The 19,169-nt window shown below is 42.9% G+C and overlaps 1 protein-coding gene across 2 annotated transcripts in view; it reads right to left on the minus strand.

Moving 5' to 3' along the window:
• The window catches only part of LOC111151166 (serine/threonine kinase 17b), a 29,337-nt gene extending 23,444 nt beyond the window's left edge, over window positions 1-5,893 (minus strand). The window contains exon 1 of one of the 2 annotated variants that reach the window (XM_022509000.1): window positions 5,621-5,893. The gene's annotated coding sequence lies outside the window, so the exon portion shown is untranslated. Of the gene's footprint in view, window positions 1-1,791; window positions 1,812-5,620 lie in introns of those variants that run through there. The other variant, XM_022509076.1, reaches the window with a different exon arrangement.
• Window positions 5,894-19,169: the final 13,276 nt, after the last annotated feature.

The following is a 19,169-nucleotide window of genomic DNA, read 5'->3' on the forward strand; positions in this document are numbered from 1 at the left end:
ATTACAGACTGCTTAAGGCATGCCTATAGCATCCTGTACGTTTATTTTCCTTCTATTTACTGAACCCGAACAGGTTACCACGGCCTAGATATTTTTCCATTTCTTCTCCTTTGGCCAATTTTACTTATAATGGAGCATGAATGTTACACTTTGTCCAAACCCTCCACAAACATCGGGCTGCCTGTCACATAAGGTTTAACCCTTGGGTACATGAAGGTTATCAGTCAACCCTCTCCTCTGTGTATCTTCCTGAATTTCCAAACAATTTCTCCTTAACTCCAACAATTGCAGACCTTTTGTTTTCTACTACAATTCACAAAACTGATTCTAAATTACCAATATGTCTCAATCTATTTGAAATTCATTTCATAACACTTTATTAGGCTATACTAATAAAATCATAAGGGACTTAGTAGGTAAACGTGTTTGTGTGTGTGTATAGAGGTACACAATTATAGACACAATCAGGTACTAGAAACAGTAAGAGGGTACTAGAAGGCAAGATAAAATTAAGCTTCCAAGTATACAGTACCTCAAACTTATTCTCAAATATTTTTCTTTTATTAATTCCCATCACAATAATTACAATAAGAATTCAGATATGGATCAGTGAAGGAAGGAACAGAGGAAATGTTAGGCTTGATGTGGACCTTAACCTACTTGAAGGGAGACAGCACCATGATGTGATTTGTAAGACACAACAGTCCCTGTAAAACCTTTAAATAGCTCTATTTAAATATTTTAAAAATATTCATCACAATATTCATTTTGAAGTTATCAATAAAAATGTTTTACAGAAATAGGATATAGCATATACAATATATGAAAACATCTAGAGAATTAAATTGTCTGCTTTGATCGCTTCATTAGCTATCCAGTATCTATAACCAAAGCCCTTACTGCATTACATACAAAAGGCTTTGAGGCCAGGTACATACCAGTTTCATTTCCTGCCACATTCTTTTTTTTTTTTTTTCCCCTCTACATCTCTGTTCTACTTTTCTGCCTGAAATGTTCTTTCTACTTCTCCTTAAATGGCTAAGTCTTCTCATACACCCTTCATAACTCAGCATAGAAGGTCACCTCACCCAGGAAGCTTTGCCTAAAACCCACAGGTTGGTTTAAACGCCTCTCCTTTACCTTTCAAACAGGAGGAACAGGACGACCCTCAACACACTTCTTTACTTCAACGTGTAACATGTTAGACAACAATTCTCTTTAGTGTCTAAAGGGCAACAACATTTGTTTTTGTGTCTAAATTCTTAATGGGGTATCTGGCACCCGGTAGGAATTTTTTTTAATGTTTCATGAACTGAGTTATAAGAATTATGAAATATAGCACCAAGAGTTTTTAGGTGAATCTCGTATCTTCAAGGGTTCAGCAAAACTTGAGGTTCATCTTGAAATTATAGCATTGGAGCTTCAAGCACCTTAGTCTCTGCTTAATCAATATTTGGCTAAATAAAATAAGAAATGTTCTAAATTGCTATTAGAGAATTCCAGTTCTAAATGGGATAGTCATAAAGCCTAGAAATATGGATAACAATGTTTTATCATATATTGTAATGTAATACCAACAGATCATTTGTTTTGTATTTACCTGTCTTTCCAGACTAGGTGACTACCCGTTTTTATGTGAATAACCACTTCAGCTAAAAATATCAGTATTTTAAAAGCTATCTCATTCAAGAAATTCAGATATTTGTCCTGCTAAGGACCGACAAATCTACATAATCATGAAGTAAATTCAAAAAGCAACAGTAAATGAAGAAAGGCACAAGACTGGGGCACCTGGGTGGCTCAGATGGTTAAGCATCTGCCTTCATCTCAGGTCATGATCCCAGGGTCCTGGGGTCCAGTTCCCAGTTCAACGGGGAGTCAGTCTGCTTCTCCCTCTGCCTCTCTCCCCTGCTCATGCTCTCACTCAAATGAATTAATAAAGTCTTAAAAAAAAAAAAAAAAAGAAAGGCACAAGATTATAGGGAAACAACTCCTTTGTATGTCAGCATTTTATAGCTACCAAGTTTTCCCTAGGAAACAGAGGAACTGGAGATTTATCTAGCATCCATCAACATAACGAAAGAACTTTCTGCTAGTGTGGCAGAAGAATCCATTTTTAGTCATTGAACAGAAATAAAGGTATTAGTGTAGAGATAAGGATGAAGATGATTTTCAATTTCCAGGAAGAGACTATATTCCTTCTACTAATTGTATTCTAAAACAGGTTTTGTTTGTTTGTTTACTTCTAAAGATTGAATAGAAAGTCAAGAATTTAATTATTTGAAAATCACAAAAGGAAGCCAGCTAACTAACTCTAGCCCAGCCAGTCAGTATATACAACCCAAGGGCTGAAGTTCCAGGTAACAACCCCAGGCCTGATTCTATGCCTTCCTTCAGAAGGAAAATTAAACCCTGTAGTTGTGAACCAGGATAGGAAGATGTTGAAAAACAGAAATAAAGTGTACCAACAAACACACAGTGCTCGTCGTTCATCAGATGGAAAATTAAGTTTCTACTGTAAAATAAAGTACTATTTACTGACTGCACTGCTAAAGTATTGTTTGTTCAGTAGCCATTACAGTGTAAAATGGGATATGATCCTTTAGGATTTAAAGATGAAACTACCATCTCACTGTTAATATCAAAATTTTTAAATGCTTAAAGTATAACTATGCCTTCTTTGGGTGAAGAAGTTGCAAAGTGTCAGGGATGCACCAAAACACACATATAAATGTTAGATGAAACTGATTAATTTAGATGTTTAAAGTGGCATTGAAGTTCAAGGTTAAATGTTATTGGAAAAAATGATAAATAAATCAAAGAAATTTTTAAAAATTTAAATAGGTCTTGAAAATTGCAGCATCACCACATACATTAAAAAATTTGTAACTTAATTTATAAGCAAATTTGTTAATTGAAAGAGTCAAAGAAACATCCTTTGAAAATAATCTATCACAGAATATAAACTAGTTAAAAATAAAATCATAGAATTTTGTCATCAATATGGTGGCAAACTAAAGCAACTAAAATACTTAAAGTTTTCCCAAGGGGAAAGGAAGTACATAAATGACTGTTAATGTTTCCAACAGAATGCAAAAAAATTCTTTAAAAAAAAGGATCAAAATCCTTTAAAAGCAGTAAATCTAAGAGCACTGTTCCTAGCTGCAAATTTTGTATACAGGAAATATGCACTACAATATATTACACATGCAATTTTGAGACAATTTTAGGATTTAGTGAAAGTGTTAGGAATTGATTTCCTTGATTCATGGATTTTAAATTGGGTCTCTTGAGTACAACAAATTTTTTATAAGGATGGTCTCTCATAATAATCAAACATTCAAAACAAAGTTTTTGAAATATGTGTAGGTATTTACTTAACGCCAGTAAAGCACTGTCAACGCAAGCTTAAAAATAAAATTGTTTGATTAGAAACATGCCATAAAATGCTTGTGTCTTGGGGTGCCTGGGTGGCTCAGTGGGTTGGGCCGCTGCCTTCGGCTCCGGTCATGGTCTCAGGGTTCTAGGATGGAGCCCCACTTCGGGCTCTCTGCTCAGCGGGGGGCCTGCCCCCCCACCCCCTGTCTGCTGCTTTACCTACTTGTGATCTCCTCTCTGTGTCAAATGGATAAATAAAATCTTAAAAAAAAAATGCTTGTGTCTTCTTCAGATTTGTTATTAATGTGCTGCCACGGTGATCAATTAGTCAAGGTTTGACTTTCCTAGAAACTGATTCTTTTTTTTTTTTTTTTTAAGATTTTATTTATTTGACAGAGAGATCACAAGTAGGCAGAGAGGCAGGTAGAGAGAAAGGGAAAAGCAGGCTCCCTGCTGAGCACAGGTCCTGATGCGGGACTCGATCCCCGATCCCCGACCCTGAGATCATGACCCGAGCGGAAGGCAGAGGCTTTAACCCACTGAGCCACTCAGGCGCCCGAAACCAATTGTCTTAACCAAATTGGAATTCACTGCTCAGAGTACAAGAGCAACTACAGCCATTCTGTCGACACACACAAAAGAAATACTTTACAATTACTACACAAGTTTTACTTTTAACACTTAAATATATTGCCATGTAAATATATTTCCCTTCAATTTTAGACCCATAATTTAGTAAATGATCTAAAATGCATACTATGTATCTCAAAAATAAAACTTTTAATAACTCCACTTATTAAAGTATCAGGAAATCTTTAAAAAAATGAAACATCTCACAGAAGGATGGATGGGGAAGAGAGGTCTTAAATGAGGTCACTGTTTCTATGGACCAACTTTTTAAAAAATACAAAGTTCTACGGTGATGTTATTTAATAAAAACAGTAGAAGTAGTTGAAAACTACTTCTGGACAGTTCCCGGTACACCAATAAAACAACATATCAATGAGAAAAAAAGGTGTACTCTCCTGTCCTCTAACAAGCCCGCGCCGGTGGGCTCCTCCCGCGCGGTCGCGGACGCCGGCCCCGCTCGCCCCGCGCCCGGGCCAACCCCGCGCTCCGCGCACGCGTCTCCGAGACGGCGCTTAAAGGGGCCGCGCCAGCGAACGCCACGGCAGGCCCCGCGCCGCACGGGTCCCGGAGGTGAACACGACGCCGGCCAAGCCGTGACTGCGACACACACACCTAATACCGGGAACTTGGGCCAGCATGGGGCTGTATTTTTAAGTGTATTTTTCCTTCTTAATTTTAATTTGCAAGTCTGTGAGTGTCTCCCGGCCCATCCCCGACGGGGGAGAGCAGCTGCCCGCGGCCGCCGGCACGCGGTCCCCGCCGGCTTCGCCTCCGCTTATCCCTCCCGGGGAACCCACCCGGAGCGCCTTCCCCGCAGTACGACAAAGAGCCGAGCGAACTTCCACAGTCACCGCGGAGCTGTGTCGCTTCAGGGTGGCTCGTGCGCACGGAGGGGCTTTACACGGCGTCAAAACAACACCGGATCGCTGAAATTTACCGAAAGAACGGAAATTCGTCCTCTCTCTTCGGGGCTCTACAGCGCTGTTCCCGAGCGGCGACTGCACATGCCCCACAGGACGAGCCCAAACTTTGTGGGGACGGAAGGCAGCCGCGAGCGGGACGCGTCCACCAGTCCAGACGGGAACGCGTCCCGTGGCCACCACAGCTGTGCACAGGGAGGGTCAGGAAGGACCACATCGACGCGACGTGGAAAGGGGCGCGGGCCAGCCACGGGCGACGGGAGCCCCGCGGGACGCGACCGGGGAGAGGCCGGGCCGGGGGGCGACGGCGCACACGCAGGCACACACACGCGCACACACACGCACGGACACGCGCCCCCACTGAGGGGGGCTGCGAGGACCACCGCACGCCCCAGCCCCGAACCCCAGGAAAGCAGCAAGGCAGGACTGCAGGCGGGGAGCCGGGGCAGCCGGGCCACCTGACGGGCGGCGGACCCGAGTCCACTCCGTCAGGCCGGGGATCCGGGTTCTGAGGAGACCCTGAATCCGCCCACACCGCGGGCATCCCTCCTCCGGACCTCTCCCGCGTTAGGGGGTGGGGGGGTCTCCGTACCCAAGAGAAAGGGGGCGGGTTCAGGGATTCAGAGTCGCAGCCCCGAGCCCACCCACCAGCCGCGGCAGGACCGCGGTCGCGCGAAGCGAAAGGCACTGACCGCTCGGGCCGCAGCAGGTCCTCTCGGGGCTGCCCCCTCCAAGGGGGCTCCCGTCCCGCCCCGCGCCGGTGGCCACCACACGACTCGTTCTCCAGCTCTAGCCCAGTGAGGCGCCAGGTAGCTCCGAGCGCGGCAGGACCCACTTTTACTCTTCTGGACAGCGGCCAAAAGCGTGACCTGTTCCCCTGTGAGGTGGTTCCCGGCGACAGCAGGGTCCCCGGGCTTACAGTTGAGGTTTGAAAACTGCAGCCGCGTTGCGGGGCCGTGCTCTAAGCCAGACCCCACCTCGGAGGCCGGGAGAGCCAATCCGAGCGCGCACAGAGGGCGGGGCTATCACGTGACGGCTGGGGCGGGGCGCCGGCCGCGGCGCGTGCTGAGGGGCGGGCTTGGGGGGCGGTGCCCAGAGCCCGAGAGGGTGTGGCCCGTGCGGCGGGAGGCCGGGCGCAGCGGCGGAGCAGGTGGGGCACGCGGGTAACTGCGGCGAGGGAGGGGTGAGACGGGCGCTCGCCGCCGGGGTTGAGCCGCCGGCCTCAACGTCGACCAGGTGCTCCGTTCCCTGCCTGCAGAGCGGTCAGCCCGCGAGGCGTGAATATGTGCACACTGGAAAGAGGAAGAAATAAAGTTAGTCCCAGCGGCTCACTCGTTCCCAGACTTCTGGACCCACCGGAGACGGGCTTCCTGACCCTCCCTCGTCACCTCCCCTATGACGTGACACCACCCCGAGAGCGGAGACCCAGTTCGCGTCAGCCTGGCCAACATCAGCTCCCCTTGGGGGTTATGGAGCCCGAGCCCGGCTGCTGCGGTTGGCCGGAGGAAGCGGAGGGCGTCCTGAGGCCGGGCGGAAGGCCGTGGACGGCGAGTCTGAAGAGGGCGAGTTGCTGATCTTCCATGCAGGGCGCTAGAGCGAGAGATGAAAGCCCGCGGCGGCCTTTCAGGATCCGTCGTCCCTTGAAGAGAAGGAAAAGGTTGCAAGTTCTGCGCAAGACACGATTGAATTTTTAAAAAATATGTATAATCTAGGATTGGTTGCAGAGTATATTGACAGTAATTGGAGAAGATGACTAGGAAAATATATCGGGAGAGAAATAGTTCTCTTTCAAAAGACTAACATTAGGGCAATATTTATTTACTTATTTAAGATTTATTTATTCTAGAGAGAGAAAGTGTGTGAGCGTGAGAAGGGGCAGAAGGAGACGGGAAGAGAATTCTCAAGCAGATCCCCGCGGAGTGCTGAGCCTACCTGGGACTCATCCAAGGACCCTGAGATCATGACCTGAGACAGAATCAGGAGTCAGCTGCCTAACCAACTGAGCTGCCCAGGGGTCCCCGTCAACATTTAAAGAGGAGGTTTTCTTGTTCTATCCCAGTAAGCCAAGCAAATTCCCATGAAGCCATCTGTTAACTCTTCCATACTGTATTTTTCTAAGATAAATGCATACAATGCCTTATAATCACTTAATGAAGTCTGCTTGTTTTTACTTAACGGATTCATCCCAATTTAATGTGTCACTTGGAGGATCCTGCTTATATCTATCAAGTTTCTTGCTGCTAACAAATGAACTGACTAGAGAGGTCTATGGTTAGCATGGAAACAAACAACCGAAAAGCCACATGCTGAAATGGACTTTTCCGCTATCGTCATCTAAGTGTTCACAAACCAATAAGACTTTTCCCATTTTTCTTTTATGAACACTGGGGTGGCATCCCAGAGGTCTCAGTACCAGCACTGGAACCAGTAATCTCTGGGAATCACAAATATCATCAAAATGATTTTGGGTATGTGTGTGTGTAATGCTAGAACTCCTCAATTACATTTGATCAATTGCCAGCTCTTAATCTCTATACACTCAATCTGCTTTCTCCTCTGTCACCAACCCAGTCCCATGTCATTTCACACCTAGAGGCGGACCTTCCTCCATCACTGCTTTAAACCAACCCTCCTTACTCACAAGCCCTGGGCTCTAACCATCAGCTTCTAGAGGATCTTTTCATATCTTGCATTTCCTGCCCCTGCCTTGCCTCCAGATTTTCACCGTCTCCTCATCAGCACCTGTTCACCAATTTCCAACTATAAGAAGGCTTCCCTCTCCAGAAATCAGAAATCTTTGCTGATTTCTCCTTTCCACTCTCAGCCTGATCACCTCTTTGCCTTATTGCTTAGTACAGGGCTCATACTGTATTTTTTCCATATGTTTCTTTTAAGCCCCTAAATAGATTCTTAACCCTTGTGCCTAATGTCAGATTTGCCAGCCAGGATTTAGCACATTATCCCAAAGAGATTCAACTATACTTGCTTGGCCTCAGGCACTGTGGTTCAAGTAACAGGGACTTCCTGGTGTTGAGAAGTGGACTGTGCCATCTGTGGCCTTACAATAAAATTCAGGAGTCAGTTATGTCCCTCCATCCAATTGCATTTACCTAAAGTCATTCATAACCTTATCAAAGATGCATGTTTTGTTCTCATTCCTTTGGGTAGGAAATCTTCATGTGACCTAATGGTCATTTTGTGGGCATTGCGTCTGACCACACAGTTCATTAAATTGATCCTCAGATGCCACATACTGACCACGGATGGTGGTTGCTATGGGCTTTGTACCTGCCAAACCCGTATGTTGAAGTCCTAACCCCCAGTACCTCAGAATGTGACTGTATTTGGAGATCAGGCCTCTAAAGAGATAATTGGAGTAAAATGAGATTATATAGATGTGAGGTAATCCAGGATGAAGAGATTACACCATCAACAAAATGAAAAGGCAACCTATTGAAACAGGAGGAAATATTTGCAAGTCATGTGTCTGGCAAGGTGTTAACATTCAAAATATGGAAAGAGCTCGCACAACCTCATAGCAAAAAACAATCTGATTTTATTTTATTTTATTTTTTATTTTTTTAATGATTTTATTTATTTATTTGAGAGAGAGAGAGAGAGAGAGAGAAAGCGAGCATGAGAGGAGAGAGATCAGCGGGAGAAGCAGACTCCCTGCCGAGCAGGGAGTCCGATGTGGGACTCGATCCCAGGACTCCAGGATCATGACCTGAGCCGAAGGCAGTCGCTTAACCAACTGAGCCACCATGAGCAGTAGATCTGAATATTTTCCCAAAGAAGTCATACATGTGGCCAACAGGTAAATGAAAAGATGCTCAACATCACTAATCATCAGGGAAATGTAAATCAAAACCACAATGAGATGTTACCTCATGCCAATCAGAACGGTGATTATCAAAAAGACAAAAAAAAGAGCAAGTATTAGAGAAGATGTGGGGGACAGGGAAACCTGTGTGCACTATGTAAATTGGTACAGTCACTATGAAAAGAATGGAGGGTTCTCAAAAAATTAAAATATGCCTGCTATATGATCCAGTAATTCCACTTCTGAGTATTTATCCAAAGAAAACAAAAAACATCAACTCAGAAGGATATATTCACTCCCATGTTCACTGCAGCATTATCTACAGTAGCCAAGATATGGAAACAACCTAAGTGTCCACCAGTGGATGAATGGTTAAAGAAATTGTGATACAAATACAACGTAATACTATTTGGTCATAAAAAGGAATAAAATCTTGCCATTTGCAACAATATAGATGGACCTCAAGTTGAAATGAATGCAAAGTGAAATAAGACAGAGAAAAATAAGTACTGTATGACCTCACTTATATGTGGAATTAAAAGTGAAATAGAACAAAAAAACAAGCTCATAGATAAACAACAGATTGGTGGTTTCCAGAGATAAGGGGTGAAGGAGGTAGAAGAAATGGTGAAGGGGGTCAAAGGTAGAAGCTTCCACTTATAAAATAATTAAGTCATGGAGATACAATGTACAGCATGATGAGTATAGTTAATAATACTGTATTGCATATTTGAAAGGTGATAAGAAAATAGGTCTTAAAAGTGCTCATCACTAGGAAAAAAACGTATTGGTAACTATGTAGGGGGACGGTTGTTAACTAGACTTACTGTGGTGATTATTTTGCAATGTACAATATGTCCAATCATTATGTTGTATACCTGAAACTACTATAATATTACCTGTCAATTATGTCTCGATTTAAGAATAATTCTGAAAAGAGAGATAACAACACAGCCTGAGGGGTGACCCAGTGAGGAAAACAATGAGAAGGCCGTCACCTGCGAGCCAGGGAGCGAGGCCTCAGCGGAAACCGAACATGCTGACATCTTGATCTTGGACGTCTAGCTGCAGGGCTGTGAGAAAATCATCTTCGGTTGTCCAGGCCATCCATCAGAGCCGATTGTCATGGAAGCTCTGGCAGGCTGATACGGCGGTCCTTCCAGGCGCTACCCATGAATCACCGTCCGTGACCAGGCCTGGGGGTCCTTTCTGTTCGCGCCATGGTATTCGCCACGCCGTGCCCGGGAAAGCGACCCTCCCCCATCCCACCAGGTTCAGCACCAGAAGCTGAACACATAGGACAGGGGATATCTGGACTTAGCCTCCCTGATCGCACATTTATTCCCTACAGATGCACAGGAAGGTGGAATTTTACACAGCAAAGAAGGCCCGAATTTAAAACTCCTGCCGTGGACATATGCTCCTTCTGAAGAAAGCCTTACCAGTCATTACTGTGTCAAGACCCCACAGTTCAATCCATGTGGCAAGAACCAAATAGACGCTATTACCTGTCTCCAGCTGGATAAGCCAGAAAATTGTGACCAGGCTAAAGGCAGCCAGACACAATCGGGGAGGCAAGACCCTCTGAAGGGGCTTGGCTCAAACCTGCACCCAACAGGGGGACTCAGGCTGCGTGGACACAGGCTGGTCCACATGGAGGGAGGAGTGCTGGGTAGGTCACACTGTGTTAGCTATGGTGCCTACAGCCCATCCCAGTCTGGGGAGCACTGGGGACCGCAGAGTCCTCACGTACCCTGGCTCTCTTAAACCCTGTTAGCAAAGGTAATTGGGGGAAGTCTTTCCTGATGAGAGTAATGAGTCAGACCGGTACAGAGCGATGCTATTCTTTTCCTCAAAGGGTGACACTCGTCTTTTTTCCAAAGCACCTATGACTGATGATCTAGGTTGCCATTCAGACCACCCACCACACCACAGTTGATCGAGTATAAACTCCAAAACCATCAAAAAAGGAATATCATGCAAGCCGCATATGTCTTTTTTTTTTTTTTTTTTTTTTTAGATTTTTATTTATTTGACAGAGAGCGAGATCACAAGTAGGCAGAGAGGCGGGTAGAGAGAGCAGGGGAAGCAGGCTCCTGCTGAGCAGAGAGCCCGATGCAGGGCTCGATCCCAGGACCCTGAGATCACCACGGGAGCCGAAGGCAAGAGGGTTTAACCCACTGAACCACCCAGGCGCCCCTGCATATGTCATTTTAAATGTTCTAGTAGTTACATTTAAAAAGTAAGAAAAAAACGGGTGAAATTAATTGTAATATTATATTCCACTTAACCTGGTATATCCAAAATATTGTCATGTAAATATGTAATCAATATGGCATTATTTTTTTAAAAGATTTTGTTTATTTATTTGACACAGAGAGAGAACACAAGCAAGGGGAAGGGAGAGGGAGAAGCAGGCTCCCTACTGAGCAAGGAGCCTGATGTGGGGCTCATTTCCAGGACCCTGAGGTCATGACCTGAGCTAAAGACAGATGCTTAACCAACTGAGCCACCCAGGTGCCCCTCAATATGAACTTATTAATGAGATATTTTACACGCTTTTTTCTTTCATATTGTCTTAAATCTGGTGTATTTCATACCACACATTCCAATTTGCATATGAAATTTTCATTGGAAACACTATATTTGGATTACACAAAATTTACTGTTGATAAAAGAAAAATCACATCTGGATGTTATTTCAAACACTGAAGTTTTCAGTAACTGGATGGAGTATCGGTTTCTTAATTCAAAGTTAATCAAAATGAAATAGAATTGTGATGCAGTCACAGCAGCCACGTTTCAAGTGTTCCGTAACCACATGTGGTTGGTGCCTACTGCATTGGTAGCCCAGGTCCGGGGGCTAGACATGTGCCTTCCAATTGCTTCTAAGCCTCAAATTGTCTAATGGGGTGCTAGGCACACTGGAGGTGCTCGATAACTCGTAGCATCGGGGCAGTTGGAAACATCAAAAATCCGTAAGACTCAGTAGCCCAATTCCCTTGTTTTAGAAGGGAGACAACACAGAATGAGAGAAGGTAATGGGGTAGCAGCGGAGCACACAAATGAACTAGTTGCTGGGTATCTGCACAAGAATTGAGGTCTCCTGATCCTTAATCCCAAGGTCTTTCTATGTCATTGCCTTAGCCATATTTCGGGGCAGGGAGGAAACCCAGATTTTAAAATTTATTTGAATAATCACTTGAACGACGTGGACAAAGCAATACTTATAGCTGAGTTGTAGCTGCTAAGCTGATAAAGACAATTCTAGACTAAGGGCTCCTTCCACTCCGTCTGGGGTCTAATCTCTCAGTCCCTCTACCTTGGTCTGTCACCGCTTGGAGCTGCCTCACTGCACATCCGTCTGTCTGGCCCTGCCCCAGTACATCCGGCCACATTTTCTGGTCTGCAGCTGTCTTCTGCCAGCTGCCTACCACAATTTGCTTAATGTTGTGCTTCAGAGAGTCCTTTATATTTGCAAATCAAAGCATTCAGTAGAAACTGCAGCAAAGTTGGAGAAGAGCTGCTACCCTCCAGCCATGAACAGAACCCTGAGGTCCTGCCTCCTGGTAGCTGCGAGAGGGAGCGGATGTATGCGTGGTTAGGTGTGTGGCATCAGGCAGACCTGCATTCGTGTCTCAGTTCTGTCCTGTTCCATTCGTGTGACTTTGGGCAACCCTCAGTTTCCTCATCTGTGAAATGAGGGTAATAATGATAGCTACTTCTGTGAGATTTAAGTACAACAGTGCACATGGACCCCATTGCTGGACAAGGGTACGCCCTCAGTTCATGAGAGGTTGTTATTTTGCAGGGATAGGGGTTATGTATAGTTGGAGGGTTACGTAAACTTGGCTCACTTAAAGCATCTTGTGACTAGAAAAATGCCTGAGACATAGTAGGTCCTAAATGAATGTCTGTCTAATGACTTTATAAGATACTTATGGTTTCCCTCACCTTTTAGGATTGATGTTAAGAGAAATGTTTGCGGGAGGGGGATGTGATAAAGTCACTGATAAGGAAAGAGAAGAGGGAGGTGGCTGCTTCCGCCTTCAGCATCCCCGTGGTGGAGGCACCCAGGTTCGAAATGAAGCTGTGGGATTGACCAATGTTGACGTCCAGGGCTGTGCACGATAAAGGAATTAGAGTCGCTCATGTCTAAAAGGAAGTAGATATTGAGCAGAACAAAGACATAAATGTAGGGTGTAAAGTCATCACTTACTTGATTTGAGTAGATAAATGCCTACTAGTTCTCCCCCTAAAATCTCCTTTCTTTCTATTCTCCTAGGAAACTTCCTCTACCAATGGCATATTCCACCAACCATGACCTGATGTCCCATTCCCCAGGCAAATAGTAAAGCTTCCAAGAAACTTCCACTGAATCAGTTTTCTTAAAACAGACAGCAGTAGATAAAGATAAGGCGGAGCCAACTTTTAACCCCCACCAACTCCCTTTTTGGGAATGGTCCTTGCCTCAACTGGCTTAAGGTGACATCATGAGCATTGAGAGGTCAATCTAGTCCACCAGCTGAGTACTTTCACAGCACAAAAGTGTTGGTAATTTGGGAAATGATAATATTAATGATTATCACAAAACCCCTAACACTTACAATATTAAAAGCATCCTTGAGTTTTTGCTATAGTTAGCTTTACCTCTAAGTCTATAAAATAGTATTTCATAGCTTCATTTTCACAAAAAAGGATGTAGGTATACAGCTGTTTAGAAACCCTTTAAAGGGCACATATTACTAGCTGTGAGACCTTGAGTAGGTAATAATATATCCACGCCTCTCTTTCTTTTCATCTGTAAAATGGAAATGATAATATACCCCACAGGATAAGACTAACAATAGCTTATAAATAATGAACCTGACATTGTTTTAAATGTGCTATTTGTGTTTACTCATTTAATACTCACACTCCTATAAGCAAAGTGCCAAGTTTTCCTCCTTCAGAGAAAGAAAACTAAGGGACAGGGAAGTTACATAGTCTGAGTCACTAGTGGAATTGTCACCAGGAGAGCCAGGAGTCAAGCTCGCCCTCTACTATCTGGTCCTTTACTGTGGGTATTTAATAGCTATGGTGATCAATAATAGAGTAGAGGGCTCTTGGGTGTTTAATTCACCTTAGTGCCTGGAGTCCCTTATCTTTTCATCTTTTTGTTTCCTCTCACAACTACCATTCCAAAATTTTTTCATTTTAGAAATATAAATATAATATAAATTACAATATATATATTGTATATGATATATATATAATGATGATATATATAAAATATAAATATAAAATATAGAAATAGAAATAGAAATATAATATAAATTATAATATATATATTCTATATGATATATAATGATGATATATATAATATTTTATAATAAAATAAATAAAGTGTAATGTTTTATAATATATAATATAATTTTATTATATATGAAGTATATATAATAAAAATATAAATACAAATATATAACAAAAGCAAGAAGAAGGGGCTAGAATGACCCATGTGCTAATGGATTAAAGTTGGAGACATTGGTTTGAGCAACGTTGAACTTAACATAGATGCCCACTTTTACACATAGAATATTTATAGATAGGCATAGATGTGTGTCAGAGCAGGTAGAAGCAGTGACAGTACAAGAAGCACACCTGCCACTCAGGCCTTGCTTTCCCGTATGATTCTCTAATAAAAGGAACCAAGGCTCCTTGGAGAAATTGATGTTTCTAGGAAGAGGGAAGGAAATATGTCAAAGGGACCCAGGAGCCAACCGAAAGAGCTCCCAACGACCAAAGCTGGGACAATCTGAGCCACCGTGTTAAATATATAAAGTAGTATTGGATTATAAACCAAAGAGTAACGTAGATGTGCATGAGTATGTACTAATATAGAAAATGATCGAATAAGTAAATAAGTCTTCCCTACATACAGAAGAATTCTGAATAATTTATATAGCTACTCTTCAAGTTGATGGAGTGCACTCCCCCCTCCTTGAGTGTGGGTTATGCATAGTGACAGTCTTCCAAAAGGACAGTGTGGAAAGGTAGGGGAGAAATTAATTTTACAGTGAAAAACTTCTGACAGCCGGGTGACAGTCACTTACCTCAAGCCAAGTGTCAAGGTTAACAAATAATCACAAATCACGTTAACAGCACCTACCCTTCACATGGTATAAAGACGATGATATTTGGCCTCTGTCGTCTTCCTCCTCAGAACTCATAACCCCCATTTACCCATGAGAAAAACATCAGATAAATCCCGGTTGAGGGACATCCTACAAAATTTCTGGCCTCGTCTCCTTAAAACTGTCAAAATCATCAACAAGAGAAATCTCTTAATCACAGGAAACAAACTGAGGGTTGCTGGAGGGGAGAGAGTTAGGAAGGATAGGGCGGCTGGGTGATGGACACTGGGGAGGGTATGTGCTGTGGTGAGTGCTGTGAATTGTGTAAGACTGATGAATCACAGATCTGTACCCCTGAAACAAATAATACATGATATGTTAATTTAAAAAAAAAGGTGGGGGAAGTCTGAGAAACAGTCACAATCGAGTGGTATCTAAGGCAACGTAATGACTAATTGTGGTATCTTGCATGAGAGTTTGGAACAGGAAAATGACATTGAACAGTAACTTAATAAAGTATGAATTTTAGTTAACAATATGAATTAATATCAGCTAATTAATATCCGTTCATTAATGTAAGATACTACTAGGGAAAACTGGTTGCGACATAGTCTCTTAACTATCTTTGCAATAATTCTGTAAATCTAAACTGTTCTAAAATAAAATAGTTGTGTAAAAGAATGAATGACTCTTGGGGCACCTGGGTGGCTCAGTGGGTTAAGCCTCTGCCTTCGGCTCAGGTCATGATCTCAGGGTCCAGGATCCAGCCCTACGTCGGGCTCTCTGCTCAGCGGGGAGCCTGCTTCCTCCTCTCTCTCTCTCTGCCTCTCTGCCTACTTGTGATCTCTGTCTGTCAAATAAATAAATAAATAAATCTTTTGAAAAAAAATTGAATAACTCTCATTGCTTAAAATACCCACATTTAGAGTTCCAGAATCAGAAATTAAAGCCAGAAATCATCTCTGCTACTAAAGGAGAGGATAAATCCATAAAATAACCAAAATACAGGTGTGCCTGGCTGGTTCAGTCAGTTAAGCATCCAACTTTTGATTTTGGCCTAGCTCATGATCTCAGGGTGGTAAGATCTAGCCCCGTGTTGGTCTCTGCACTCGTCGGGCAGTCTGCTGGAGATTCTCTCTCTCTCTTTGTCTCCCTCTGTGCCTCCCTCCACCTCTCTCTCTCTCTCCCTCAAATAAATAAAATATTTTAAAGAAAATAACCCAAATACAGTCCTGTCGTTATTTTTGCAGTCTATGCAAATTACTATACTAGCAATTTGATGCAGGCCCAATCCTGTCAACCTGAGAAAAATTTCCAAATTTTGAATAAAAATATATGTGACAGGAATGCAGAAAGGGATCCAAAGAGGGGTGCCTGGGAGGTTCAGTCAGTTAAATGTCTGCCTTCAGCTCAGGTCATGAACCCAGAGTCCCAGGATGGAGCCCCCAATCCAGCTTCCTGCTCAGTGGGGAGTCTGCTTCTCCCTCTGCCCTTCACCCCACTCACGCTCGCTCTCTCTCAAATAGATAAATAAAATCTTAAAAAAAAGAAGGGGATCCAACGAATTGTACGTGTCAATATAATATAAACCATCTAATTTCCATCACAAAGTGAATCTTTCATCTAGCAAGTCTCAAACTGTAGTAGGGAGACTCTACACCTTTTTAGGCAGTCCCCAAAGTCAAAATTATTTATACCCTTTTCACTCTTATTCTCTCACAAGTGTGTAATTCTGTTTTCCTAAGACTTCAGAGTGTGTGACATAACAACAAATTAGTGTAAAAGCAGGGATGTTCTCATATCTGCCCATACCTGACTCTTTTCTATTAAGCCAGAAATTAGATTACAAAACATGTAAAACAAATGCCACCTGTATCATCACTTTCTTTTGTTTTGTTTAATACAATGATTTTCATAAAGCGTGTCATTTATGTTAACGTATAACTTTTGTTATCTTAAATGAATTAATAAATACATTTAAAACTTCTCTTTTAATTTCTTATATGCTGAAAATAGACAATTACAACCCACATAGGTAAAAATCCCTTTGGGGTTCTTTGTAATTTTGAAAACTAGAAAAATTGAGAACTACTGGTCTAATCATAGGGACCAGTTTGGTCTCCCTGCTTTGGAACTCACGTCATTCCGTGGATACATTGTATCTTCCTCCCTCCAGTATTAGGAGAATTTCTCACCTTTGAGTCTGAGGAGGCGAAAGTGCCAAATACTCACGCAGCAGCTCGGGCGGGAGTAGTTACCCCAGGTTCTATCAACCACCTGTGCACGCCTGAGCCTTGATCTGGAGCAAGAGCCAGGAGCAACTCAGTGACAGAAGGAGAAGTGGCAGGGAAATAGGTCCCTGAAGGGACACTTCTCGTGGCCTCTCCTTTTTTTTTTTTTTTTTTTTTTTTAAGATTTTATTTATTTATTTGACAGAGCGAGAGAGATCACAAGTAGGCAGAGAGGCAGGCAGAGAGAGGGGAAGCAGGCTCCCCGCTGAGCAGAGAGCTCGATGCGGAACTTGATCCCAGGACCCTGAGACCATGACCTGAGTTGAAGGCAGAGGCTTAACCCACCCAGCTACCCAGGCGCCCCATCATGGCCTCTCCTTTGTCCACTCTCAGTGGTGTCTACAGCACAAACCGTAGCCTAGAATCCCACTGGGCGGCAGGAGTGTTGTCTTCACCTGAAAAACCCATGTGTGTGATTTTGAATACTATTCCTTGGTTATCTTGCCTTAAGCCTGGTTCTCCAGGCCAGATCTCTCTTCTGTGAGCAATGCCATATCCTTCAGATACGTTCCTTTGTAGTTTCAATCATCCAGAGACGTATAATTGCTTGCAGTTAATAACTCTGAACAATCGTACCAAGAACTGCTTTCTGAGTTAACTTTTGTAGTTATAGATCTCGGTTTATTTTAACATGAGCCTTTCCGGAATTCCACAAACAAACCATGGTTAACTAAAGGAAAGAAAAAGTGAAATAAACTTATTTCTTGCTTTATCTGCTATAGAAAACAAGTAACTACATAAATAAATGCTTAGCATTTTGATAGATGAAAAAAAAATGTTGGCCATCTATTCTAGCTGTAAACTTTTAGATCGATTTTGGGATTGTGATCGAACTTTTAACCAGCAGAGTGTAAGGTTTTCACTGTGTTACTTCCTGGTTATGCAATTTCTATAAAATGGGCAAGAGGCGCTGAAGAAAATGAGTGATGACGCCATGCCATGGGCTTAGTTCATTATAACTCATCGCGAGTACCTCGAGCAGTTGTGAGCCAATCAAAACAGAAATGTTCTGACACACTTGAGAGTATCTTGTTTTACAGAGTGCTTTAAAAAAGCATGAACAGCACACAAGCTTTCAAACATACCAAATTGTCCAGAAAGGATTTTGGAACTGGTTCCTATGAGGTACTTTTCATTATTATTTTATACGATATATAAAATATAATGCTTTTCTGTCGGAGCTCCTAGGGCCTGGAATGGTTCTGCCTTCTACAGTTTTTGCAAGCAAATTTTAAAATATTTTATTCTGGTCATTTTCTTGCTAGACTTCAATGGTGAAAAGTATGTGGGCCAGTTAGGCCCTTCAGAGCTTCCCATTTCATGATGATAACTCAGATTATTAGGGACTTAAATTAATTTCAACCAGACAAAGTATCTTCTCCTACAATTGAAATTCTACCTCCAATTAAGGATCCTTTCAAGTAGTGCCTTGAAATAATCCAGGAAAAACATACAAGGAAAGTAGCCTGTCCTTTTTTTTTTTTCTCCCCCTTTCATGCTTTTTGTCCAGGTTTGAGTTTAGTTAGGGGCTCTTGGATCTGGATTCTGATATCTCCGCAGCTAAGTCTTAGAGGAAAGTTTTGTTTATAGAAGTCAACAGAAAAGTGTTCATCAGCACACCTCACCTTAGAAACCTGTTGAGAGGGGCGCCTGGGTGGCTCAGTGGGTTAAGCCGCTGCCTTCGGCTCAGGTCATGATCTCAGGGTCCTGGGATCGAGCCCCGCATCGGGCTCTCTGCTCAGCAGGGCCTGCTTCCTCCTCTCTCTCTGCCTGCCTCTCTGCCTGCTTGTGATTTCTCTCTGTCAAATAAATAAATAAAATCTTTAAAAAAAAAAAAAAAAAAAAAAGAAACCTGTTGAGAAATGAAAAAGCAGGCACATGTGCTAACCAATGATAACCTGTTTTTCTCAAGCCCAAATTGGGGGTGCATCTTTTAAAATGAGGTGGTTTTTTCTGTTTCGTTTTGTTTTTTAACACCTTGCAGATGATTATCTTGGTGTACTTGAGAGAAGCT

This window comes from Enhydra lutris, unplaced genomic scaffold (assembly GCF_002288905.1).
Source record: "Enhydra lutris kenyoni isolate GAN:26980312 unplaced genomic scaffold, ASM228890v2 scaffoldscaffold1, whole genome shotgun sequence".
Taxonomy (NCBI): Eukaryota; Metazoa; Chordata; class Mammalia; order Carnivora; family Mustelidae; genus Enhydra; species Enhydra lutris.